We start from the raw sequence: 26,575 nt of genomic DNA on the forward strand, positions 1-26,575 counted from the left end.
TCCATGGACATGCATGTCATCCCCTCTGGTTTCCAGATGTGTTTCTCTTAAACTCTTTTGGAGACATTCTCGGAAAGATGGGTGACTCTCAGCTTGCATTTTCACAGTTGAATGGATTCAGCAACTCTAGCAGTAGGGATGCTGTGTCCAGTGAAATGGGAGTCGGGTGTGGCCTCCCTTTCAGCACCGATCCCCAGATCGGGTTGACAGGGCACTGATCTTCCATCTGAGAGATGCAGTCCACAGGCATCCTTTTGTGCCCTTGGCTGAGTGAGCAGTTGAAGGGAGTTTCGTCTCCACAGGCCCCCAGAAGGCCTGCGGCTTCGGATCGCCAGAGGTGAGCATCTCAGAGGTCAGGAGCCACTGTGCCAGAAGTGGCGTGGGATCCACCCTGAGGTTGGGCACTGATTGTCAAGAGATGCTCCTGTGGAACTTTGATGGGTCCGGCACACTCTTCACCCAGAGAACGAGAGAGATATCTATGATCTTCTGCTAGGCTCTCCGCTCCCTCTTGTGGTCCCGAAGGCTGGTTGTCACCATCCTGAGCACCTAGCTCTGAGATGATGACCACCGCCACCTGCATTGTGTTTCCATTTGCCCACGTGTCCATACGAAGCGTCAGGCCATCTCTGAGCTACTCTAGCAGTGTGCATGGCCTCTCATTGTACCTGCACATGTTTCTTCTGTTTCCTTCCCGATCACTGATTTTCTCGAGCCTGCGGGGGCCACACGGATGGTGGGTCTTCCTCAGGCCTTGTCTTCTGAGGAACACTTGTCCCTTTGTTGGTGTGGGTTTATCTTTCCATTTCTCCTGCCTGGTTTATTGTTGTGAGTTTGTGCCGGTGGAAGAACTCAGCGTTTCCCTTGTGCCTGAGGTGTCCCACTTACAACAGCACTGTCTACCTGGAGATTCTGAGCACATTTGCCGAGAGGGCTTCGTTTGGAAGATGACCTCTTGAAAGGACCTACACTGTCCTCTCAGATACCCAAAGGCTACTTCAAATGACATAGAAACCAGAATTCTCAAGTTTGGTCTTCCAATATGTGGGATGTCAGAACAATCCCCTGGAGAAGGGAAAACCTACCCACTCCAGGATTCTGGCCTAGAGAATTCCATGGACTGTAGAATTCAAGGGGATGCCAAGACTCTAACAATACTGAGAGACTATAACATTCTCATTCAGTCAGAGCGAAATCCAGTTTCCTATCCTTTCAGTGATTGGCATTGATTGGGTATCCAGAAAGAATTGGGATAAATGCAGAGAGAAGACTCAGTGTTGTCCGGCAGGGGAGATGGGAACAGAATGTGCTTGACATGAATCCAGGCTTTGCTGGGAAGTGGAGGCGGATAGAATGAGGGTGTCTGAATGTAGACAGTGGTGATGTTTACACAGGATTGTGAAGGCTTCCATATTCCTAAATGGCATCAAGGAAGGAAACTTTATTGACACACACCTATGAGCAAAATATACAGAAAGGCGTCAAAGACATAAAAGACGAGGAGAAATATGCCTAGGATCCTGGTGAAAATCAGCTCAGCGGAAGGGAAGTCAATCTCCCCTGGGTGGGAGTGAGTGGACGGCGTCCACGGGGAACACACAGGGATGGCGGGTGCAGAGCCAACTGCACCGCTGGACGAACTGTTTGCCGAAAGGGTTCTGGGTCTCTGTCCAGAGCAATGGCCTATTCTCCTTGCAGGGGTGGGATAGTCATGGTGGGCGTCTGAGTCCTTGGCAAGATCCAGGGCAGGCCACACCTGCGCAGGTGGTCACTCAGACCCTGACTCAGGTTCTGCCGCCAAAGCCCGAGCACGTGGAGATGGAATTTCTGGAAGGCAGGGTGGGACATTCGGGCCTGGGGCTTGGGGTCGTGCAGGCACAGAGATTCGATGTGCTGAGGGTGCTGGCCAGTACCCGGCTGGCCCCGTGTCTTTGGGAGGGGACGTCTCAGGTCTCGATCTCCCCTCACTGGATCCCTGGGTCCTGCACCTGGAGCTCCCACCTCTGTAAGGACAGGTCTTGGACGTGGAGTCTGGCTGAGTTTGATGGGCAGAGCTAGAGCTGGGCGAGAAGAAATGTTGGCCACAGGCCAGCCTTGCCATGTGCTTAAGTGGGCATGAATGCTTCCTAGAGATTCGCTAAGAAGGCCCAGCAACGGTGTCTTCTCTGCAGTCTCCATGATGGGTGGTGTGAGGCCAGCCTTTGGTCCAGCTCAAGCCCCAGCTCTGGGGGACTCCTCGCTGTGTTGCTCAGCACCGCCTTCCCACACTCACATGCAGCAGCCCTAGCCACCTCACCTCTGTGCTCTGCCGTTCTGTGTTCCAGGTCCTCCTGCTGCCTCCGAGGCAGGGCTTCTCGGAGTTCTGGGTCAGAGCCGGCTGTGCTAAACTTCGTAGCAGTCTGAGACTTGCCCCTGGGGTGTGTGCTGGGTGGTGTCTTGGTAGCTGGCCTTGCCTGCTTCCTCTTCATCGCCAGTTGGGCTGAGTCCTCCGTGGCCAGGCTCACCTGGAGCCAGCAATGGGATTCCTGGGCAGGGTTCTTGTTCTCTGAGCCCCACCTCTGGGAGGTGGATGGGGTTTGCCCCTCGGGGGCCACCTCAGGTGGGACGATCTGCAGTGACAGTGACCATAAGTCAGCCCTGCTTCGATATTACTGAGCTGAGCCTGGCCAGGATGGCTGCTGCTTCGGCCCTTCTTCCCTTCTGCTCCAAGAAATAGCAGAGACGAGTATCTGCTCATATACCCACCTGGGAGGACGGAGACCCCTTTAGAGGGCGTGAGGTCATCCTTGGAAGCTGGCTTTGCCCAGAAGCTCCCTATGCCACCCAGCCTGCTCTCCCCTGGGATGTGGACACAAGCGGCCCACGGGCTCTGGACCCACATGCAGCTGGGCTTGCTTGAGGCAGCCACACCCTGAGAAACCCCCATCCACACACTGGGAGAGGCCTCAGGCTTACCCGGGTGGGACGAGAGAGGCGGCTGGAACCGGCCTGGTGCTCCCATGTTACCTTTCTCTTCCTTCGGGAAAACGGCTAGAGGCCTCTCGGGGGCCCCTGGGCAAGCATCGACCACGTTCCCATACACTCTGAATGACAGCTCGCCTGAGGCCTCAGCCTCTGAGCAGGGGCAAACAACAGAACATCTTGACAGCAAGCGATCTGGCTGGGAGCTCCTCTCTGCTGGGGAGGCCTGGATAAACGGGTTTCGGGTTCTGTTGGATTCTGTTGCCAAGAAGTGACATCATTTCCTGGGTTCATGGCCGAGGTCCATTCCACAAATCTCCCCAGGGGAATTTCTGGGTTTCTGGCTGTTCCCCCACGCCCTTAGGCCACGTGCAGGCACAGTGACACCCACACAGCCCACCCCACAGCCTTGGGGAGATGTAGGTGCAGCCAGGGACTGAGCTCTGAGGACACAGTTGCTTTCAGCCGAGCCCAGGCTCCTTCTTCTCAGAAGTGATGTGGCCCTGGCAAGTCATGTGCCCTGCAGGGTTTCCCCAGTCTCTCCGTATGTAGAGTGGGGGTCACTCTCCCATCTCCTGCCTAGGTTTGTCAGCCTACGAACAGCTCCACTGCCTGTTCAAAGTTTGGGCCTCTGTCACATGGAGCTTGGACACTGAGACTTCCCAAAGGACGGATTCCACACACGGTTGACCTAAAAATGAATGGGGCAGAATCAGGCCTGGATGGGCTCTGGGACCTCGGAAAAGGCAGTCCCCTTCTTGCCTATTTTTGACTCCCGCATTGGGAGGACCGGAAGGTCATATTCAGACATCGCCCCCTCTGATATCAACTTTCCTCGTCTTCCTCAAGTGTCCCACTCATGCTCGAGGGGTGGGGGAGGCTGACCCAACAGTGGCTCCCAGCATACTTGTCTTTGAGTCTCATCATCGTGGGTCATTTTCCCCCTTGCAGGGGGAATAGGTAATGTCATTGTTTCCAACCTCAGGAGAGATTCAGGCAAATTCTGTGAAATCGACTCCTCTCCTCTCTCCATTGTTCAGTCTATCTCCCTTCTTCCCTCTTTTTCTTGACCTTTGCAAATTCAGTCTGTCTGTTCCTCTCTGTGTCTCTCCTGTGGATGCTTGCATGCCTGTGAATGCATGTATGTATGTATATTGTTGACCTAGGGTGAGGCTTTAGGGTTTCCTGTCGAGTAAGTTAAAGGTTTGTTGTTGGAGTTGGTGTTAAGGGAAGGGCTAGGTCTGGGGTTTATTCTGTGACACTTAGTGGTGTGAGTTCTCAGTCTCTTTTACGGAGGAACCCCTTCCCCGATATTCTACTTGCAAATATTTTTTGTGTTCATTTTGTTGCCATCTTGATTTGTGAATGCTTAGCTTTTCTTTTGCAAAGCTGTTCAAGTGGACGGAAACCGTGGTTGTCTTTGGTTTCCTGTTTCCTTGACTTGAAGAGACCCAATTTTGCTACCCCCCCACACACATGTTTACAAGACCCTGACATGAAGGAGCCTATGGCCCGTGCTTATTTCCAGGAGTTTCATCACTTGCTTATCCCCCACACATGTTGAGAAGTCCCTGACATTAAAGAGCCTATGGTCCGTGCATATTTCCAGGAGTTTCCTCATTTCAGGCTTTGTGTTGATGTGTTTCACTGAATCTGATTTGTTATGAGACCAAAATCCAGTGTGATTGTTCAGATGGAACCATCTCCAATTCCCACGGCCTTTCACTGCACAGGCTTTTGTTCCCATTCGTATCACCTCCCCTCCTTTGGCATCGAGGAATTGACCGTAGAAGCTTGGGTTTATTTCTGGACCCTCAATTCCAATCCATGGATCTGGTTCTGCATGTTTGATTTCTTCCCAGTACCATGCTGTCCTGATGATCTTAGTGTGATAATCTAATTGGCTATCAGGCAGTCTGCTATGTCCATTTCAGGGCTTTGGGACAGATTACATTGAGTCTTTTGACTCCTTTGTGTTTCCATAGACATTTTGGAATTCTTTGGTTATAATGCCCTGAGAGCAGCCGTTGGCATTTTGAGAGGAATAGGGTGGAACCTCTGTATTGCCAAATTGCGGGGGTTGTGGGAGTTGCAAGTGACATCATCTTACCAGGAGGATTCTTCTGATCCGTGAGCACAGCTTCTTTTCCATTGGATTGGTGGGCTTCACCTTCTTTCATCCATCTCTTGCAGTTCTCTGAGAAGAGGGGCTTCCCTCCTGGGTTAGATGTACTCCTAGCTATTGCCTTTCAAGGAATGTCACTGTCGGTGGGGTTGATCCTTGCCTTCTCCTTCTAAGCATTTGCTGTGAGTGTTAGAAATGCCAAGGATTTCTCTTCCCCTTCCTCACTGTCCATCTCTTTGAGCCTCCAGTTAGAAGAGGCCTAGTCCAGTGTCCCACGGGGACCATGCATCCGTTGCAGAAGTGGAGTGGGATTCACCCTAAGAGGGGGCACTGATTGTAAAGAGATGCTCCTGTGGGATTTTGATGGGTTCAGCACACTCTTCTGCCAGAAAGCGAGAGAGATGTCTATCGGCTCTGCTAGGCCCCCCACTTCCTCTTTTGGTCCCGTGTTTCTCAGGCCCTCAGTGCTGGACATCATTCAGTGTACTCTCCCTGTCCCTTCCTTCGACTGGTGTCCATCCAGACCTCTCCTTCAGGCTTGTTTGTGTTCATGACGTTTGTGTATTAGGAGCCAAATCCTGCCTAAGCTCTGTGTATGCAAAGAGTTGTCTCCCAGCTTGGGATGTGTCATTTGCATTTTTCAGATGGTCGTTCCCAGAGTCCAAATCTTGGATTTGACAAAGCTCACTGTGTTCCCTGGTTACTCTTTGTATAGTGCCTTTCTGTATTGTGTGTGAAGACTCAGAGCTCATGTCTAATGTCTGCTCTATTTCCTTCTGGATTTGTGAACTGTTTTGCATGTAACGTATGTCCTGGAATCATTTGAAGTGCATTTGTTGAGAGGTGTCAAGTTTCCATGGACATGCATGTCATCCCCTCTGGTTTCCAAATGCGTTGCTCCTAAATACTTTTGGAGACATTCTCGGAAAGATGGGTGTTTTTCAGCTTGCATTTCCACAGTTGAATGGATTCAACAGCTCTAGCAGCAGGGACGCTATTTCCAGTGAAAGGGGAATCGGGTGCAGCCTCCCTTTCAGAACCGATCCCCAGGTCGTGTTAATAGTTTGCTGATCTTCCGTCTGTGAGGTGCAGGCCACAGGCATCCTTGGGTACCCTTGGCTGTGTGAGAAGCTGAAAGGAGTTTCGGCTCTGCTGTTGCCCAGCAGGCCTGAGGCTTCGGACCGCCAGAGGTGAGCATCTCAAAGGTCTGGAGCTACCGTTCCAGAAGTGGATTGGGATTCACCCTGAGAGTAGGCACTGATTGTAAAGAGATGCTCTTGTGGGATTTTGATGGGTCCGGCATACTCTTCTGCCAGAGAGCAAGAGAGATGTCTATCGGCTCTGCTAGGCCCTCCGCTTCCTCTTGTGGTCCCGAAGGCTGGTTGTCACCATCCTGAGCACCTAGCTCTGAGATGATGACCATCGCCACCTGCACTGTGTTTTCCTTGGCTTGCATGTCCATGCAAAGTGTCAGGCCATCTCTGAGCTACTCTAGCCATGTGCGTGGCCTCTCATTGGATCTGAACATGTTTCTTCTGCTTCCTTCCCGATCACTGATTTTCTCGAGCATGTGGGGGCCACAAGGATGGTGGATTTTTCTCTGGCCTTGTCTTTGAAGGAACACTTGTCCCTTTGTTGGTGCGGGTTTATCTTTCCATTTCTCCTGCCTGGTTAATTGTTGTGAGATTGTTTGTGCCAGTGGAAGAACTCAGCCTTTCCCTTGTGCCTAAGGTGTTCCACTTACAACAGCACTGCCTACCTGGAGATTCTGAGCACATTTGCCAAAAGGGCTTCGTTTGGCAGAAGACATCTTGAAAGGAGCTACACGGTCCTTTCAGATACCCAAAGTCTACTTCAAATGACATAGAAACCAGAATTCTCCAGTTTGGTCTTCCAATATTAGGGGAGTCAGAACAATCCCCTGGAGAAGGGAAAAGCTACCCACACCAGGATTCTGGCCTAGAGAATTCCATGGACTGTAGAATTCATGGGGAGGAGATCCCCCTGATGCTTTGAGGTCAGCCTGCACAGCCGGCTCTGCCCAGACACTTCCAATGACACGCAGCATACTCTCCCCTGGGGAGTGAACACAAGCGGCCCACGGGCTCCTGACCCATATGCCACTGGGCTTGCTTGAGGCACACACACCCCGAGAAACCCCCATCCACACACAGGGAAAGGCCTCAGCTTCCCAGGGTGGGACGGGAGAGGTGGCCGGATTCACACTGGGACTCCCCAGTTACCTTTCTGTTCCTCGGGCAAAGGGCCAGAGGCCTCTTGGGGGGGCCCCCAGCCAGTGTGGACTGTGTTCCCACATACTCTGCCTGTGAGCTCGCCTGATGCCCCAGCTCTGGGCAGGGGCAAACAGCACAATATCTTGACAGCAAGCGATCCGGCTGGGGCTCCTCTCCGCTGGGGAGGCCTGGATACCCGGGATGCGGGTTCTGATGGGTTCTGTTGCCAGGAAGTGACATCATTCCTGGGTTCGTGGCCGAGTTCCCTTCCAGAAACCTCCCCAAGGAAACCTCTGGGATTCTGGCTGTTTCCCCACGACCTTAGGCCACGTGCAGGCACAGTGACACCCACACAGCCTACCCCACAGCCTTGGGGAGACCTGGGTGCAGTCAGGGCCTGATCTCTGAGGACACAGCTGCTTTCAACACAACCCATGCTCTTTCTTCTCAGAATTGATGTGGCCCTGGGGAAGCCATGTGCCCCCCAGGGTTTCCCCAGTCTCTCCATCTTCATAGTGGGGTCACTTTCTCATCTCCTGCCCAGGTCTGTCAGCCTACATACAGCTCCAGTGCCTGTTCAAACATTGGGCGGCTATCACATGGAGCTTGGACACTGAGACTTCCCAAAGGATGGGAACACAGTTCTAACCTAGCATAGAATGGGGAAATATCAAGCCTGGATGGGTTCTGGGACCTGGGAAAAGGCAGTCCCCTTCCTGCCTATTTCTTGACTCCTGCATTGGGAGGACCGGAAGGTCATATTCAGACATCGCCAGCTCTGATATCAACCTTTCTCGTCCTACTCAAGTGTCGCACTCAGTCTCGAGGGTTGGGAGAGTCTGCCCCAACAGTGGCTCCCCGCATCCTAGTCATTGAGTCTCATTATCTTGGGTCATTTTCCCTAGGCACTGTATTTGTTTCCAACCTCAAGAGACATTCATGCAAATTCTGTGAAATCGACTTATTTCCTCTCTCCATTGTTCAGTGTCTCTCCCTCGTTTCATCTCTTTCTTGACCTTTCCAAATTCAGTCTGTCTCTCCCTCTCTGTGTCTCTCCTGTGCGTGCTCGCATGCCTGTGAATGCATGTACACATGTATACTGTTGACCTAGGGTGAGACTTTAGGGTTTCGTGTCGAGTGAGGTAAAAGTTTGGGGTTGGAGTTGGTGTTAGAGAAAGGGATAGGTCTGGGGTTTGTTCTGGGAGACTTAGTGGTGTGAGTTCTCAGTCTCTTTTACGGAGGAACCCCTTCTGCGATATTCTGCTTGCAAATATTCTTTTGTGTTCAGGTTGTTACCATTTTGATATGTGAATGCTTAGCTTTTCTGTTGCAAAGTGTGGATGGAAGACCGTGGTTGTCCTTTGGTTTCCTGTTTCCTTGACTTGAAGAGACCCAGTTTTGCTTCCCCCACACACATGTTGAGAAGTCCCTGACATTAAGGAGCCTATGGCCTGTGTTTATTTCCAGGAGTTTAATCACTTCAGGCTTTGTGTTGATGTGTTTCACTGAATCTGAGGTGTTATGAGAGCAAAAGCCAATGTGATTGTTCAGATGGCACCATCTGAATTCCGAAGGCCTTTCGTTGCAGAGGCTTTTGTTCCCATTCGTATCGCCTCCCCTCCTTTGGCGTCTATGAATTAACTGTAGAAGCTTGGGTTTATTTCTGGACTCTCAATTCCTTTCCATGGATCTGGTTCTTCATGTTTGATTTCTTCCCAATACCATGCTGTCTTGATGATCCTAATGTGATAGTCTAATTGGCCATCAGGCAGCCTGCTATGTCCATTTAGGGCTTTGTGGCAGAATGCATTGACTCTTTTCACTTCTATGTGTTTCCATAGACATTTTGGAATTCTTTGGTTATAATGCCCTGAAAAAAGACGTTGGCATTTTGAGAGGAATTGAGTGGAAACTCTGGATTGACCCACAGTGGGGGTCGTGGGGAGGGGGAAGTGACATTATCTTACCAGGAATTATTCTGATCCATGAGCACAGCTTATTTTCCATTAGATTGGTGGGCTTCACCTTATTTCATCCATTTCTTGCAATTCTCTGAGAAGAGGGGCTTCCCTCCTGGGTTAGATGGACTGCTAGCTATTGCCTTTCAGGGAATGCCACGGTTGGTGGGGTTGATCCTTGCCTTCTCCTTCTAAGCATTTGCTGTGAGTGTTAGAAATGACAAGGATTTCTCTTCCTCTTCCTCACTGTCCATCTCTCTGAGCCTCCAGGTAGAACAGGCCTAGTCCAGGGTCCCACAGGGCTCAGGGAGTGCAGCTAGACTGTGTTTCTCAGGGCCTCAGGGCTGGGCATCATTCGGTGTACTCTCCGTGTCCCTTCCTTCGCCTGGTTTCCCTTCAGACCTCTCCTTCAGGCTCCTTTGTGTTCATGTCGTTAGTGTATTAGAAGCCAAATCCTGCCTAAGCTTTGTGTATGCAAACAGTTGTCTCCCAGCTTGGGAGGTGTCATTTGCATTTTTCAGACGGTCTTTCCCAGAGTCCAAATCTTGGATTTGACAAAGTTCACTGTGTTTCCTGGTTACTCTTCGTGTAGTTCCTTTCTGTATTGTGTGTGAAGACTCAGAGCTCATGTTTAATGTTTGCTCCATTTCCTTCTGGATTTGTGAACCGTTTTGCCTGGAACGTATGTTTAGGAATCATTTGAAGTGCATTTGTTGAGAGGTGTCAAGTTTCCATTGACATGCATGTCATCCCCTCTGGTTTCCAAATGCGTTGTTCCTAAACTCTTTTGGAGACCTTCTGGGAACGATGTTTTTTTTTTTTTCATTTTGCGTTTCCACAGTTGAATGGATTAAAAGCTCTAGCAGCAGGGACGCCATGTCCAGTGAAAGGAGAGTTGTGTGCGGCCTACCTTTCAACACTGATCCTCAGGTCAGGTTGTCAGGGAGCTGATCTTCCATCTGTGAGCCACAGGCCACAGGCATCCTTGTATGCCCTTGGCTGTGTGAGCAACTGAAGGGAGTTTCGTCTCCCCTGGCACCCATCAGGCCTTTGGTATTGGACCGCCAGATGTGAGCATCTCAGAGGACAGGAGCAACCATGGCAAAAGTGGAGTGGGATCCGGCCTGAGGGTGGGCACTGATCATCAACAGATGCTTCTGTGGGACTTTGATGGGTCTGGCACACTCTTCTGCCAGAGAGCGAGAGAGATGTCTATGGGCTCTCCTAGGCCCTCCACTCCCTCTTTTGGTCCCGAAGGCTGGTTGTCACCATCTTGAACACCTAGCTCTGAGATAATGACCACCGCCACCTGCACTGTGTTTCAGTTTGCCCACGTATCCATGCGAAGCGTCAGGCCATCTCTGAGCTACACTAGTCATGTGCATTGACTCTCATCGGACCTCCACATGTTTCTTCTCTTTCCGTCCCAATCACTGATTTTCTCGAGCATGTGGGGGCCACAAAGATGGTGGATTTTTCTCTGGCCTTGTCTTTGAAGGAACACTTGTCCATTCGTTGGTGTGGGTTTATCTTTCCATTTCTCCTGCCTGGTTTATTGCTTGAGTTTGTTTGTGCCGGTGGAAGAACTCCACCTTTCCCTTGTGCCTGAGGTGTCTCACTGAGAACAACACTGCCTACCTGGAGATTCTGAGCACATTTTCCGAGAGGGCTTCGTTTGTCAGATGACGTCTTGAAAGGACCTACACTGTCCTTTCAGATACCCAAAGTCTACTTCAAATTACATAGAAACCAGAATTCCCCAGTTTGGTCTTCCAATATATGGGGAGTCATAACAATCCCCTGGAGAAGGGAAAAGCCTCCCACTACAGAATTCTGGCCTAGAGAATTCCATGGACTGTAGACTTCATGGGGATGTCAAGACTAACAATACTGAGAGACTATAAATTTCACCTTCATTCAGAGCAAAATCCCGTTTCCTATCATTTCAGTGTTTGCCATTGACTGGGGACCCCGAAAGGATGGGAAGAAATGCAGAGAGAAGTACAAACTCCATGTTGTCACATGGGGAGAGTGGAACAGGGAGTGCTTGCCATCAATCCAGGTTTTTCTGGAAAGTGGGGGGGGGGATAGAATGAGGGTTTCCGAATGTAGAAAATGGTGAGGCTTACACAGCATTGTGAAGGCCTCCATATTCCCAAATGGCATCAAGGAAGGAAAATTTATTGACACACACTTAGGAGCAAAATATACAGAAAGACATAAAAGACATAAAAGATGAGAAGAAAGATGCAAAGGAGCCTGATGAAAATCAACTCAGGGGAAGGGAAGTCAATCTCCCTTGGGTGGGGAGGGAGTGGACTTCATCCACGGGAAACACACAGGATGGAGGCTGCAGACCCAACTGCACCCCTGGACAAGGTTTTTTCCTGAAAGGACTCTGGGGCTCTGTCCAGAGCAGGGTCTTGATCTCCCTACAGGGGTGGGACAGTCATCGTGGGCGTCTGAGTCCTTGGCAGGAGCCAGGGCAGGCTGCCCATGCCCAGGTGTCACTCAGGCCTTGACTTGGGTTCTACCGCCAAAGCCCGAGCAGGTACAAGTGCACGTGGATGTGGAGGTTCTGGAAGGCAGGGTGGGACATTGTGGCCTGGGGCTGGGGGTCGTGCAGGAACAGTGATCCGATGTGCTGAGGGTGCTGGCCAGTACCCGGCTGGGCCCGTGTCTTTGGGAGGGGAAGTCTCAGGTCTCGATCTTTCCTCAGTGGATCCCTGGGTTCTGCACCAGGAGTTCCCACCTCTGTAGGGACAGGTCTTGGATGTGGAGGCTGGGAGAGTTTGACAGAGCTAGAGCTGGGAGAGTTTGACAGAGCTAGAGCTGGGAGAGAAGAAAAGTTTGCCCCAAGCCAGCCTTGCCATTCGTCTAAGTGGGAATGAAAGCTTCCTAGAGATTCGCTAAGAACGCCCAGCATTGGAGTCTTCTCTGCAGTCTCCAAGATGGGTGGCTTGAGGCCAGCCTTTGGCCCAGGCCCAGCCCCAACTCTGGGGGACTCCTCGCTGTGTGGCTCAGCACTGCCTCCCCACACTCACATGCAGCAGCCCCAGCCGCCTCACCTCTGTGCTCTGCACTGCTGGGCTCCATGTTCTCCTGCTGCCTCCGAGGCAGGTTTTCTCGGAGCTCTGGGTGAGAGCTGGCTCTGCTGAGCTCCGTGGTAGCCTGACATTGGACACCGGGGTGTGTGCTGGGTTTGTCTGGGCAGCAGGCCTTTCATGCTTCCTCTTCATCGCCAGTTGGGCTGACCCGTCCATTGCCACGCTCACCTGGAGCCTTTTCTGGATCTTCTGGGCAGGGGGCTGGTGCTCTGAGTCCTCCCCCTGGTGTGTGGATGGGGTGTGCCCCTCAGGGGCCACCTCGGATTGGACGCTCTGCAAAGATAGTGACCATCAGCCAGCCTTGCTTCGATATTTCAGAACTTAGCCTGGCCAGCATGATTGCTGCTTCTGCCCATCTGCCCTTCTGCTGCAGAAGGTGCAGAGAGGATTGTCTGCTCAGATACCCACCAGGGAGGACCGAGACACCCCCTGAGGGCATGTGGTCAGCCTGGGCAACCGGCTCTGCCCGGATGTTCCCCATGCCACCCAGACTGCTCTCCCTTGGGGTGTGGACACAAGCGACCTACAGGTTCCTGACCCTCATGTGGCTGGGCTTGCTTAAGGCAGACACACCCCGTGAAACTCACATTCACACACAGGGAAAGGCCTCAGGCTTCCCCGGGTGGGACGGGAGAGGTGGCCAGACCCGGCCTGGGGCTCCCCTGTTACCTTTCTGTTCTTACGGGCAAAGGGCCAGAGGCCTCTCGGGAGGGCCCTGAGCCAGCGTTAACCGCATTCCCACACACTCTGCCTGTGAGCTGGCCTGAGGCCCTGGTCTCTGGGCAGGGGCAAACAGCAGAACATCTTGACAGCAAGCGATCTGGCTGGGGGCTTCTCTCCACTGGGAAGGCCTGGATACTCGGGTTGCGTTTTTTGTTGTGATCTGTTGTCAGGAAGTGTCATCATTTCTGGGGTTCGTGGCCGAGGTCCCTTGCACAAAGCTCCCCAAGGGGATCTCTGTGTTTCTGGCTGTGCCCCCACGCCCTTAATCCATGTGCAGGCACAGTGACACCCTCACAGCCCACCCCACAGCTTTGGGGAGACCTGGGTACAGCCAGAGCCTGAGCTCTGAGGACACAGCTGCTTTCAGCCCAGGCTCCTTCTTCTCAGAAGTGATGTGACCCCGGGTAAGCCATGTGCCCCGCAGGGTTTCCCCAGACTCTCCACCTGCAGAGTGGGGGTCACTCTCCCATCTCCTGCCTAGTTCTGTCAGGCTACAAACAGCTCCAGTGCCTGTTCAAACTTTGGGCCGCTATCACATGGAGTTTGGACCCTGAGACTTCCCAAAGGACGGATTCTACTCAGGGCTAACCTAGCACAGAATGGGACAGAATCAAGCCAGGATGGGCTCTGGGACCTGGGAAAAGTCAGTCTCCTTTCTGCCTATTTCTTGACCCCCGAAATTGGGAGGACTGGAAGGTCATATTCAGACATCGCCCCCTCTGATATCAACCTTCCTCGTCCTACTCAAGTGGCCCACTCAGCCTCGAGGGGTGTGGGAGGCTGCCCCAACAGTGGCTCCCCACATCCTTCATTTGCATCTCATCATCTTGGGTCATTTTCCTCCTTTCAGGGGGAATAGGCACTCTCATTGTTTCCAACCTCAAGAGAGATTCATGCAAATTCTGTGAAATCGACTCATTTCCTCTCTCCATTGTTCAGTCTCTCTCCTTCGTTCCCTCTCTTTCTTGACCTTTCCAAATTCAGTCTGTCTCTTCCTCTCTGTGTCTCCTGTAGATGCTCGAATGCCTGTGAATGCATGAAAGCATGTATACTTTTGAACTAGGGAAATCTTTAGAGTTTCGTGTCGAGTGAGTTAAATATTTGGGGTTGGAGTTGGGAGACTTAGTGCTGTGAGTTCTCAGTCTCTTTTACGGAGGAACCCCTTCTCTGCTATTCTGCTTGCAAATATTCTTTTGTGTTCAGTTTGTTACCATTTTGATTTGTGAATGCTTAGCTTTCCTGTTGCAGAGCTGTTCAATTGGACAGAAGCCCATGGGTGTCCTTTGGTTTCCTGTTTCCTTGACCTGAAGAAACCCAGTTTTGCTTCTTCCCCACACATGTTGAGAAGTCCCTGACATTAAAGAGCCTATGGTCCATGCATATTTCCAGGAGTTTCCTCGTTTCAGGCTTTGTGTTGATGTGTTTCACTGAATCTGAGGTGTTATGAGACCAAAAGCCAATGTGATTGTTCAGATGGAACCATCTCCAATTCCCACAGTCTTTTGTTGCAGAGGCTCTTGTTCCCTTTCGTATCGCCTCCCTTCCTTTGGCGTCGAGGAATTGACTGTAGAAGCTTGGGTTAATTTCTGGACCATCAATTCCATTTCATGGATCTGGTTCTGCCTGTTTGATTTCTTCCCAGTACCATGCTTTCCTGATAATCCTAATGTGATAGTCTAATTGGCCATCAGGCAGCCTGCTACATCCATTTCTGGGCTTTACGGAAAATTGCATTGAGTCTTTTGACTCCTTTGTGTTTCCATAGACATTTTGGAATTTTTTGGTTATAATGCCCTGAGAAAAGCTGTTGGTATTTTGAGAGGAATTCACTGGATACTCTGGATTGACCCAGGGTGGGGGTTGGGGGGAGGGGGCATTGACATCATCTTATCATGAGAAATTCTTCTGATCCCTGAGCACAGCTTATTTTCCATTGGATTGGTGGGCTTCACTATCTTTCCTTGATCTCTTGCAGTTTTCTGAGAAGAGAGGCTCCCCTCCTGGGTTAGATGGACTCCTAGCTATTGCCTTTCAGGGACTGTCACTGTCGGTGGGGTTGATACTTGCCTTCTCCTTCTAAGCGTTTGCTGTGAGTGTAAGAAATGCCGAGGATTTCTCTTCCCCTTCCTCACTGTCCGTCTCTCTGAGCATCCAGGTAGAACAGGCCTAGTCCAGCATCCCATGGGGCTCGGGGAGTGAAGCTAGACCGTGTTTCTCAGGCCCTCAGTGCTGGGCATCATTCGGTGTACCCTCCGTGTCACTGCCTTCGCCTGGTTTCCCTTCAGACCTCTCCTTCAGGCTCCTTTGTGTTCATGTCGTTAGAGTATTAGGAGCAAAATCTTGCCTAAGCTCTGTGTATGCAAACAGTTGTCTCCCAGCTTGGGAGGTTTCGTTTGTGTTTTTCAGACGGTCTTTCCCAGAGTCCAAATCTTGGATTTGACAAGGTTCACTGTGTTCCCTGGTTACTCTTTGTGTAGTGCCTTTCTGTATTGTGTGTGAAGACTCGGAGCTCATGTCTAATGTCTGCTCCATTTCCTTCTGGATTTGTGAACCTTTTTGCATAGAACGTATGTCTAGGAATCTTTTGAAGTGCATTTGTTGAGAGGTGTCAAGTTTCTATGGACACGCATGTCATCCCCTCTGGTTTCCAAATGTGTTGCTCCTAAACTCTTTTGGAGCCCTTCTCAGAAGGATGGGTGTTTTCCAGTTTGCATTTCCACAGTTGAATGGATTCAGCAGCTCTAGCAGCGGAACGCTGTGTCCAGTGAAAGGAGAGTCGTGTGCAGCCTTACTTTCAGCACCGATCCTCAGGTTGGGTTGACAGGGCTCTGATCTTCCATATGTGAGCCACAGGCCACAGGCATCCTTGTGTGCCCTTGGCTGTGTGAGCGGCTGAAGACAGTTTCATCTCCCCTGGCACCCAGCAGGCCTGTGGCTTGGAACGCCAGAAGTGAGCATTTAACAGGACAGGAGCAACCATGCCAGAAGTGGAGTGGGATCCAGCCTGAGGGTGGGCACTGATCATCAACAGATGCTTCTGTGGGACTTGATGTGTCTGGCACACTCTTCGGCCAGAGGGGAGAGAGATGTCCATGGGCTCTTCTAGGCCCTCAGCTCCCTCTTGTGGTCCCAAAGTCTGGTTGTCACCATCCTTAGCACCTAGCTTTGAGATGATGACCACGGCGACCTGCATTGTGTTTCACCTTACCTGCGTGTCCATGTGAAGCGTCAGACCTTGTCTGAGCTACACGAGACATGTGCATTGCCTCTTATTGTACCTGCACATGTTTCTTCTGTTTCCTTCCTGATCACTGATTTTCTCGAGCATGTGGGGGACACAAGGATGGTGGGTTTTTCTCTGGCCTTGTGTTCTGAGGAACACTTGTCCCTTTGTTTGTGTGTGTTTATCTTTCCATTCCTCCTGCCTGGTTTAATGTTGTGAGTTTGTTTGTGCCGGCGGAAGAAGTCAGCCTTTCCCTTGTGCCTGAGGTGTCCCACTGACTACGGCACTGCCTACCTGGAGATTCTGAACACATTAGCTGAGAGGGCTTCGTTTGGCAGATGACATCTTGAAAGGACCTACAAGGTTTTTTCAGATACCCAAAGGTTACTTCAAATGACATAGAAATCAGAATTCTCCAGTTTGGTCTTCCAATATGTGGGGAGTCAGCACAATCCCTTGGAGAAGGGAAAAGCTACCCACTCCAGGATTCTGGCCTAGAGAATTCCATGGACTGTAGAATTCAAGTGGATGCCAAGACTCTAACAATACTGAGAAACTGTAACTTTCACGTTCAGTCAAAGAAAAATCCAGTTTCCCATCATTTCAGTGATTGGCATTGATTGGGGACCCCGAAAGGATGGGAAGAAATGCAGAGAGAATAGACTCAATGTTCTCAGGCTGGGGAGAGAGGAACGGGGAGTGCTTGCCATGAATCCAGGCTTTGCTGGGTAGTAGGGGGGATAGAATGAGGGTGTCTGAATTTAGACAGTGGTGATGTCTACACAGGATTGTGAAGGCCTCCATATTCCCAAATGGCATCAAGGAAGGAAAATTTATTGACACACACTTACGAGCAAAATATACAGAAAGACATAAAAGATGAGAAGAAAGAAGCCTAGGAGCCTGATGAAAATCAGCTCAGGTAAGGGAAGTCAATCTCCCCTGGGTGGGGAGGAGGTGGACGAGATCTACGGGGAACACACAGGGATGGAGGCTGCAGAGCCAACCGCACTCCTGGACGAGGTGTTTGCTGAAAGGGCTCTGGGTCTCTGCCCAGAGCAGGGGCCTATTCTCCCTGCAGGGGTGGGACAGTCATGGTGGGTGTCTGAGTCCTTGGCAGGAGCCAGGGCAGGCTGCCCCTGCACAGGTGCTCACTCAGGCCCTGACTCGAGATCTGCCGCCAGAGCCCGAGCAGGTGCAAGTGCTCGTAGACATGGAGGTTCTGGAAGGCGGGGTTGGACATCGGGGCCTATGGCTGGGGGTCGTGCAGGCAGAGGTCCGGTGTGCTGACAGTGCTGGTCAGTACCTGGCTGGTTCCCTGTCTTTGGGAGGGGACGTCCATGTCTCGATCTCCCCTCAGTGGGTCCCTTGGTCCTGCACCTGGAGCTCCAACCTCCGTAGGGCCAGGTTTTGGACCTGGAGGCTGGCTGAGTTTGACGGCCAGAGCTAGAGCTGGGAGAGAAGAAGATTTTGCCACAGGCCAGACTTGCCATATGCCTAAGTGGGCACAAAACCTTCCTAGAGATTCGCTAAGAAGGCCCAGCATTGGAGTCTTCTCTGCAGTCTCCAAAATGGGTGGTGTGCGGCCACCCTTCAGTCCAGGGCCAGCCCCAGCTCCGAGGGACTCCTCGCTGTGTGGCTCAGCACCGCCTCCCCACACTCACAGGCAGTAGTCCCAGCCGCCTCACTTGTGTGCTCTGTTGTGCTGGGCTCCAGGTCCTCCTGCTGCCTCCGAGACAGGGCTTCTCAGAGCTCTTGGTAAGAACCGTCTGTGCTGAGCTCCATGGCAGCATGAGACTGGGACCCGGGGTGTGTGCTGGGTGGTGTCTGGGAAGCAGGCCTTGCCCCCTTCCTCTTCAATGTCAGTTGGGCTGAGCCATCCGTGGCCACACTCACCTGGAGCCTGCACTGGGCCTCCCAGGCAGGGGGCTGGTGCTCTGAGCCCTCCCTCTGGGAGGTGGATGGGGTGTGCCCTTCACAGGCCACCTCGGGTGGGATGCTCTGCAATGACAGTGACCATCAGCCAGCCCTGCTTCGATATTTCTGAGCTGAGCCAGGCCAGGATGGCTGCTGCTTCTGCCCATTTTCCCTTCTGCTCCCAGAAAGAGTAGAGTGGATTGTCTGATCAGATACCCACCTGGGAGGGCGGAGACCCCCACTGAGGGTGTGAGGTCAACCTCGGCAGCCCGCTCTGCCCAGGCTCTCCCCATGAAACCCTGTCTGCTCTCCCCTGGGGTGTGGACACAAGCGGCTCAAGGGCTCCTGACCCACATGCGGCTGGGCTTGCTTGAGACAGACAAACCCCGAGAAACCCCCATCCAACACAGGGAAAGGCCTCAGGCTTCCCTGGGTGGGATGGAAGAGGTGGCCAGACCCGGCCTGGGGTTTCCCTGTTATGTTTCTGTTCCTTCGGGCAAAGGGACAGAGGCCTCTCTGGTGGGCCCTGAGCCAGCGTCGAACGCGTTCCCACACACTGCATGTGAGCTGGCCTGAGGCCCCCAGCCTCTGGGCAGGGGCAAATAGAAGAACATCTTGACAGCATGCAATCTGGCTGGGGGCTCCTCTCTGCTGGGGAGGCCTGGATACCAGGGTTGCAGGTTCTGTTGGGTTTTGTTGCCAGGAAGTGACAACATTTCCTGGGTTCGTGGCCAAGGTCCCTTGCACAAAGCTCCCCAAAGGAACCTCTGGGTTTCTGGCTGTTCCCCCATGCCCTTCGTCCACGTGCAGGCACAGTGACACCCACAAGGCCCATCCCACAGCCTTGGGGAGACCTGGGTGCAGCCAGGGCCTGAGCTCTGAGGACACAGCTGTTTTCAGCCCAGGCTCCTTCTTCTCAGAAGTGATGTGGCCCTGGGCAAGCCATGTGCCCCACAGGGTTTCCCCAGTCTCTCCATTTGTAGAGTGGGGATCACTCTCCCATCTCCTGCCTAGGTCTGTCAGCCTACAAACAGCCTTCATACTTTGTGCCGCCATCACAAGGAGCTTGGCACTGAGACTTCCCAAAGGACGGATTCCACACAGGGCTGACCTAGCACTTTGTAAGGGGCAGAATCAGCCCTGGATGGGCTCTGGGACCTGGGAAAAGGCAGTCCCCTTCCTGCCTTTTTCTTGACCCCCGCATTGTGAGGACCGGAAGGTCATATTCAGACATCACCCCCTCTGATATCAACCTTCCTCATCCTACTCAAATGTCCCACTCAGCCTCGGAGGTGTGGGAGGCTGCCCCAACAGTGGTTCCCAACATCCTTGTCTTTGAGTCTCATCATCTTTGGTCATTTTCCCCTTGCAGGGGGAATAGGAACTGTAATTGTTTCCAACATCAAGAGAGATTGATGCAAATTCTGTGAAATCGACTCATTTCCTCTCTGCATTGTTCAGTCTCTCTCCCTCGTTCCCTCTCTTTCTTGACCTTTCCAAATTCAATCTGTCACTTACTCTCTGTGTCTCTTCTGTGGATGCTCGCATGCCTGTGAATACATGTACGCATGTATATTCTTGACCTAGGGTGAGGCTTTAAGGTTTCGTTTTGAGTGAGGTAAAGGTTTGGGGTTGGAGTGGTGTTGGGGAAGGGATACGTCTGGGGTTTGTTCTGGGAGACTTAGTGCTGGGAGTTCTCTGTCTCTTTTACGTAGGAACCCGTTCTCAGATATTCTGCTTGCAAATATTCTTTTGTGTTCAGTTTGTTACCATTTTGATATGTGAATGCTTAGCTTTTCTGTTGCAAAGCTGTTCAAGTGGACGGAAACTCGTGGGTGTCCTTTGGTTTCCTTGACTTGAAGTGACCCAATTTAGCTTCCCCCACACACACATGTTGAGAAGTCCCTGACATGAGGGAGCCTATGGCCCATGCTTATTTCCAGGAGTTTCATCACTTCAGGCTTTGCGTTGATGTGTTTCACTGAATCTGAGGTGTTATGAGACCAAAAGCCAATGTGATTGTTCAGATGGAACCATCTCCAATTCTCACGGCCTTTTGTTGCAGAGGATCTTGTTCCCATTCGTATCGCCTCACCTCCTTTCGTGTCAATGAATTGACCATAGAAGTTTGGGTTTATTTCTGGACCCTCAATTCCATTCCATGGATCTGGTTCTGCGTGTTTCATTTCTTCCCAGTACCATGCTGTCCTGTGATCTTAGTGTGAAAGTCAAATTGGCTATCAAGCAGCCTGCTATGTGCATTTCAGGGCTTTGCGACAGATTGCATTGACTCTTTTGACTCCTTTGTGTTTCCATAGACATTTTGGAATTCTTTGGTTATAATCCCTTGAGAACAGCCTTTGGTATTTTGAGAGGAATAGGGTGGAACCTCGGGATTGCCCCACGGTGGGGGTCACGGGTAGGGGTAAGTGACATCATCTTACCAGGAGGAATTCTTTTGATCCGTGAGCACATCTATTTTCCATTGGATTGGTGGGCTTCACCTTCTTTCATCCATCTCTTGCAGTTCTCTGAAAAGAGGGGCTTCCCTCCTGGGTTAGATGGACCCCTAGCTATTGCCTTTCATGGAATGTCACTGTCGTTGGGATTGATACTTGCCTTCTCATTCTAAGCGTTTGCTGTGTTAGAAATGCCGAGGATTTCTCTTCCCCATCTTCACTGTCCATTTCTCTAAGCTTCCAGGTAGAATATGCCAAGTCCAGGGTCTCACGGGGCTCGGAGAGTGAAGCTAGACGGTGTTTCTCAGGCCCTCAGTGCTGTACATCTTTCAGTGTACTCTACACGTCCCTTCCTTCACCTGGTGTCCCTCCAGACCTCTCCTTCAGGCTCCTTTGTGTTCATGTCGTTTGTGTATTAGGAGCCAATTCCTGCCTAAGATCTGTGTATGCAAGCAGTTGTCTGCCAGCTGGGAGGTGTCATTTGCGTTTTTCAGATGGTCTTTCCCAGAGTCCAAATCTTGGATTTGACAAAGTTCACTGTGTTCCCTGGTTACTCTTTGTGTAGTTCCTTTCTGTATTGTTTGTGGAGATTCAGAGCTCATGTCTAATGTCTGCTCCATTTCCTTCTGGATTTGTGAACCGTTTGGCATGGAACGTATGTCTAGGAATCATTTGAAGTGCATTTGTTGAGAGGTGTCAAGTTTCCATGGACATGCATGTCATCCCCTCTAGTATCCAAATGCGTTGTTCCTAAACTCTTTTGGAGACCTTCTCGGAAAGATGGCTGTTTTTCAGCTTGCATTTCTACAGTTGAATGGATTCAGCAGCTCTAGCAGCAGGGATGCTGTGTCCAGTGAAAGGGGAATAGGGTGCGGCCTCCCTTTCAGCCCCGATCCCCAGGTCGGGTTGACAGGACACTGATCTTCCATCTGTGAGCCAGAGGCCACAGGCATCCTTCAGTGCCCTCGGCTGTGTGAGAAGCTAAAGGGAGTTTCGCCTCCGCAGGCGCCCAGCAGGCCTGCAGCTTCAGACCGACAGAGTTGAACATCTAAGAGGACAGGAGCAACCGTGCCAGAAGTGGAGTGGGATCCACCCTGAGGGTGGGCAGTGATCGTGAAGAGATGCTCCTGTGGGACTTTGATTGGTCTGGCACACTCTTCTCCCAGAGAGCGAGAGAGATGTCTATGGGCTCTGCTAGGCCCTCCACTCCCGCTTTGTGTCCTGAAGGCTGGTTGTCAGCATCCTGAGCACCTATCTCTGAGATGATGTACACCGCCACCTGCACTGTGTTTCCCGTGGCCTGCTTGTCTATGCAAAGTGTCAGGCCGCCTCTGAGCTACACTAGCCATGTGCATTGCCTCTCATTGGACCTGCACATGTTTCTTCTGTTTCCTTCCTGATCACTGATTTTCTCGAGCATGTGGGGGCCACAAGGATGGTGGATCATTCTCTGCCCTTGTGTTCTGAGGATCACTTGTCCCTTTGTTGGTGTGGGTTTATCTTTCCATTTCTCCTGCCTGGTTTATTGTTGTGAGTTTGTTTGTGTTGGCGGAAGAACTCAGCATTTCGCTTATGCCTGAGTTGTCCCACTTACAACAGGAATGCCTACATGGAGATTCTGAACACATTTGCCGAGAGGGCTTCGTTTGTCAGATGACATCTTGAAAGGACCTACACGGTCCTTTCAGATACCTAAAAGCTACTTCAAATTACATAGAAACCAGAATTCTCCCGTTTGGTTTTCCAATATGTGGTCAGAACAATCCCTTGGAGAAGTTAAAAGCTACTGACTCCAGGATTCTGGCCTAGAGTATTCCATGGACTGTAGACTTCATGGGGATGCCAAGACTAACAATACTGAGAGACTATAATGTTCACCTTCAGTCAGAGCAAAATCCAGTTTCCTCTCATTTTAGTGATTGGCATTGATTGGGGACGCCGAAAGGATGGGAAGAAATGCGGAGAGAAATGGAGTCAATGTTTCCAGGTGGGGGAGCGAAGAACGGGAAGTGCTTACCAGAAATCCAGGCTTTCCTGGGAGGTGGGGAGGATAGAATGAGCGTGTCTGAATGTAGACAGTGGTGATGCTTACACAGCTTTGTGAAGGCCTTCAAATTCCTAAATGGCATCAAGGAAGGAAAATTTATTGACACACACTTACGAGCAAAATATACAGAAAGACATAAAAGACATCAAACATGAGAAGAAAGATGCCTAGAAGCCTGATGAAAATCAGCTCAGGGGAAGGGAAGTCAATCTCCCCTGGGAGGGGAGGGAGTGGATTGCGTCCACGGGGAACACACAGGGATGGAGGCTGCAGAGCAAACCACGCCCATGGACGAGGTGTTTGCCGAAAGGGCTCTGGGTCTCTGTCCAGAGCAGGGTACTGTTCTCCCTGCAGGGGTGGGACAGTCATGGTGGGCATCTGAGTCCTTGGCAGGAGGCAGGGCAGGCTGCCCCTGCACAGGTGGTCACTCAGGCCTTGACTCGGGTTTTGCCGTCAAAGCCCAAGCAGGTGCAAGTGCACGTGAAGGTGGAGGTTCTGGAAGACGGGGTGGGACATTGGGGCCTGGGGCTGGAGGTCGTGCTGGCACAGATATCCGATGTGCTGAGGGTGCTGGTCAGTACTTGGCTTGCCCCGTGCCTTTGGGAGAGGACGTCTCAGTTCTCGATCTCCCCTCAGTGGATCCCTGGGTCCTGCACCTGGCGCTCCCACCTCTGTAGGGACAGGTCTTGGACGTGGAAGCTGGCTGAGTTTGACGGGCAGAGCTAGAGATGTGGGAGAAGAAAAGCTTGCCACAGGCCAGCCGTGCCATTTGCCTAAGTGGGCCCGAAAGCTTCCTAGAGATTCGCTAAGAAGGCCCAGCATCGGAGTCTTCTCTGCAGTCTCCAAGATGGGTGGTATGAGGCCAGCCTTTTTTCCAGGCCCAGCCCCAGCTCTGGGGGACTCCTCCCTGTGTGGCTCAGCACCGCCTCCCCACACTCACATGCAGCAGTCCCAGCCGCCTCACCTCTGTGCTCTGCCGTGCTGGGCTCCCTGTCCTCCTGCTGCCTCTGAGGCAGGGCTTCTCGAAACTCTGGGTCAGAGCCAGCAGTGCTGAGCTACGTGGCAGTCTGAGACTGGGCCCCATGTTGTGTGCTGTGTGGTGTCTGGGCAGCAGGCCTTGCCCGCTTCCTCTTCAATATCAGTTGGTCTGAGCCATCCATGGCCACGCTCACCTGGAGCCTGCACTGGGCCTCCCAGGCAGGGGGCTGGTGCTCTGAGCCCTCCCTCTGGGAGGTGGATGGGGTGTGCCCCTCAGGGGACACCTCGGGTGGGATGCTCTGCAATGATGGTGACCATCAGCCAGCCCTGCTTCGATATTTCTGAGCTGAGCCAGGCCAGGATGGCTGCTGCTTTTGCCCATCTGCCCTTCTGCTCCCAGAAAGAGCAGAGTGGAGTGTCTGATCAGATACGCACCCGGGAGGGCGGAGAACCCCACTGAGGGTGTGAGGTCAACATGAGCGGCCCGCTCTGCATGGACTCTCCCCATGACACCCTGCCTGCCCTCCCCTGGGGTGTGGACACATGCGGCCCACGGGCTCCTGACCCACATGCGGCTGGGTTTGCTTGAGGCAGACACACCCAGGGAAAGGCCTCAGGCTTCCCCGGGTGGGACGCGAGAGGTGGCTGGACCCAGTCTGGGGTTCCCCTGTTACCTTTCTGTTCCTTCGGGCAAAGGGACAGAGGCCTCTCGGGGGCCCCTGAGCCAGCATCAAATGCGTGCCCACACACTCTGAATGTGAGCTGGCCTGAGGCCCTGACCTCTGGGCAGGGGAAAACAGAAGAACATCTTGACAGCACGAGATCTGGCTGGGGGCTCCTCTCCGCTGGGGAGGCCTGGATAGCTGGATTGCAGGTTCTGTTGGGTTTTGTTGCCAGGAAGTCACATCATTTCCTGGGTTCGTGGCCGAGGTCCCTTGCACAAAGCTCCCCAAGGGAACCTCTTTGTTTCTGGCTGTTCCCCCATGCCCTTAGTCCACGCGCAGGCACAGTGACACCCACAAGGCCCATCCCACAGCCTTGGGGAGACCTGGGTGTAGCCAGAGCCTGAGCTCTGAGGACACAGCTGCTTTCAGCCCAGGTTCCTTCTTAGAAGTAATGTGGCCCTAGGCAAGCCATGTGCCGCACAGGGGTTCCCCATTCTCTCCATCTGTAGAGTGGGGGTCACTCTCCCATCTCCTGCCTATGTCTGTCAGCCTACGAACAGCTCCAGTGCCTGTTCAAACTTTGTGCTGCCATTACAAGGAGCTTGGACACTGAGACTTCTCAAAGGACGGATTCCATACAGGGCTGACCTAGCACAGAATGGGTCAGAATCAGGCCTAGATGGGCTCTGGAGCCTGTTAAAAGGCAGTCCCCTTCCTGCCTATTTCTTGACCCCCACATTGTGAGGACCGGAAGGTCATATTCAGACATCGCCCCCTCTGATATCAGCCTTCCTCTTCCTACTCAAGTGTCACCCCTCAGGCTCGCGGGGTGTGGGAGGCTGCCCCAACAGTGGCTCCCCACATCCTTGTCTTTGAGTCTCATCATCTTTGGTCATTTTCCCCTTGCAGGGGGAATAGGCACTGCAATTGTTTCCAACATCAGGAGAGATTAATGCAAATTCTGTGAAATTGACTCATTTCTTCTCTGCATCGTTCAGTCTCTCTCCCTTGTTTCCTTTCTTTCTTGACCCTTCCAAATTCAATCTGTCTCTTAGTCTCTGTGTCTCTCCTGTGGATGCTCTCATGCCTGTGAATGCATGGACGCATGTATATTTTTGACTTAGGGTGATCCTTTAACTTTTCGTTTTGAGTGAGGTAAAAGTTTGTGGTTGGAGTTGTTGTTAGGTGTAGGGATACATCTGGGGTTTGTTCTGGGAGATTAGTGGTGTGAGTTCTCCATCTCTTTTATGTAGGAACCCCTTCTCTGATATTCTGCTTGCAAATGTTCTTTTGTGTTCAGTTTGTTACCATTTTGATATGTGAATGCTTAGCTTTTCTCTTGCAAAGCTCCTCAAGTGGACGGAAATTCATTGGTGTCCTTTGGTTTCCTGTTTCCTTGACTTAAAGAGACCCAATTTAGCTTCCCCCCCCACACATGTTGAGAAGTCCCTGACATGAAGGAGCCTATGGCCCGTCATTATTTCCAAGAGTTTCATCACTTCAGGCTTTGTGTTGATGTGTTTCACTGAATCTGAGGTGTTATGAGACCAAAAGCCAATGTGATTGTTCAGATGGAACCATCTCCATTTCCCACGGCCTTTTGTTGCAGAGGCTGTAGTTCCCATCCATATCACCTCCCCTCCTTTGGCGTCAATTTACTGACCGTAGAAGCTTGGGTTTATTTCTGGACCCTCAATTCCATTCCATGGATCTGGTACTACGTGCTTCATTTCTTCCCAGTACCATGCTGTCCTGTGATCCTAGTGTGATAATCAAACTGGCTATCAAGCAGTCTGCTATGTGCATTTCAGGGCTTTGCGGCAGATTGCATTGACTCTTTTGACTCCTTTGTGTTTCCATAGACATTTTGGAATTCTTTGGTTTTAATGCCCTGAGAACAGCAATTGGTATTTTGAGAGGAATAGCGTGGAACCTCGGGATTGCCCCACGGTGGGGGTCGGGGGGAGGGGTAAGTGACATCATCTTACCAGGAGGAATTCTTCTGATCTGTGAGCACAGCTTATTTTCCATCAGATTGGTGGGCTTCACCTTCTTTTATCCATCTCTTGCATTTCTCTGAGAAGAGGGGCTTCCCTCCTGGGTTAGATGGACACCTAGCTATTGTCTTTCATGGAATGTCACTGTCGGTGGGATTGATACTTGCCTTCTCCTTCTAAG

General features: G+C 51.8%; 2 pseudogenes; both read right to left on the reverse strand.

Annotated features, from left to right (window-relative positions):
* Positions 1-1,550: 1,550 nt before the first annotated feature.
* Positions 1,551-17,574, reverse strand: LOC148778258 (uncharacterized; annotated as a pseudogene).
* Positions 17,575-17,924: 350 nt separating this feature from the next.
* Positions 17,925-23,838, reverse strand: LOC148778259 (uncharacterized; annotated as a pseudogene).
* Positions 23,839-26,575: the final 2,737 nt, after the last annotated feature.

This window comes from Moschus berezovskii, chromosome 4, assembly GCF_049115385.1.
Source record: "Moschus berezovskii isolate FMDL1 chromosome 4, NW_MosBer_1.0, whole genome shotgun sequence".
NCBI classification, from domain to species: Eukaryota; Metazoa; Chordata; class Mammalia; order Artiodactyla; family Moschidae; genus Moschus; species Moschus berezovskii.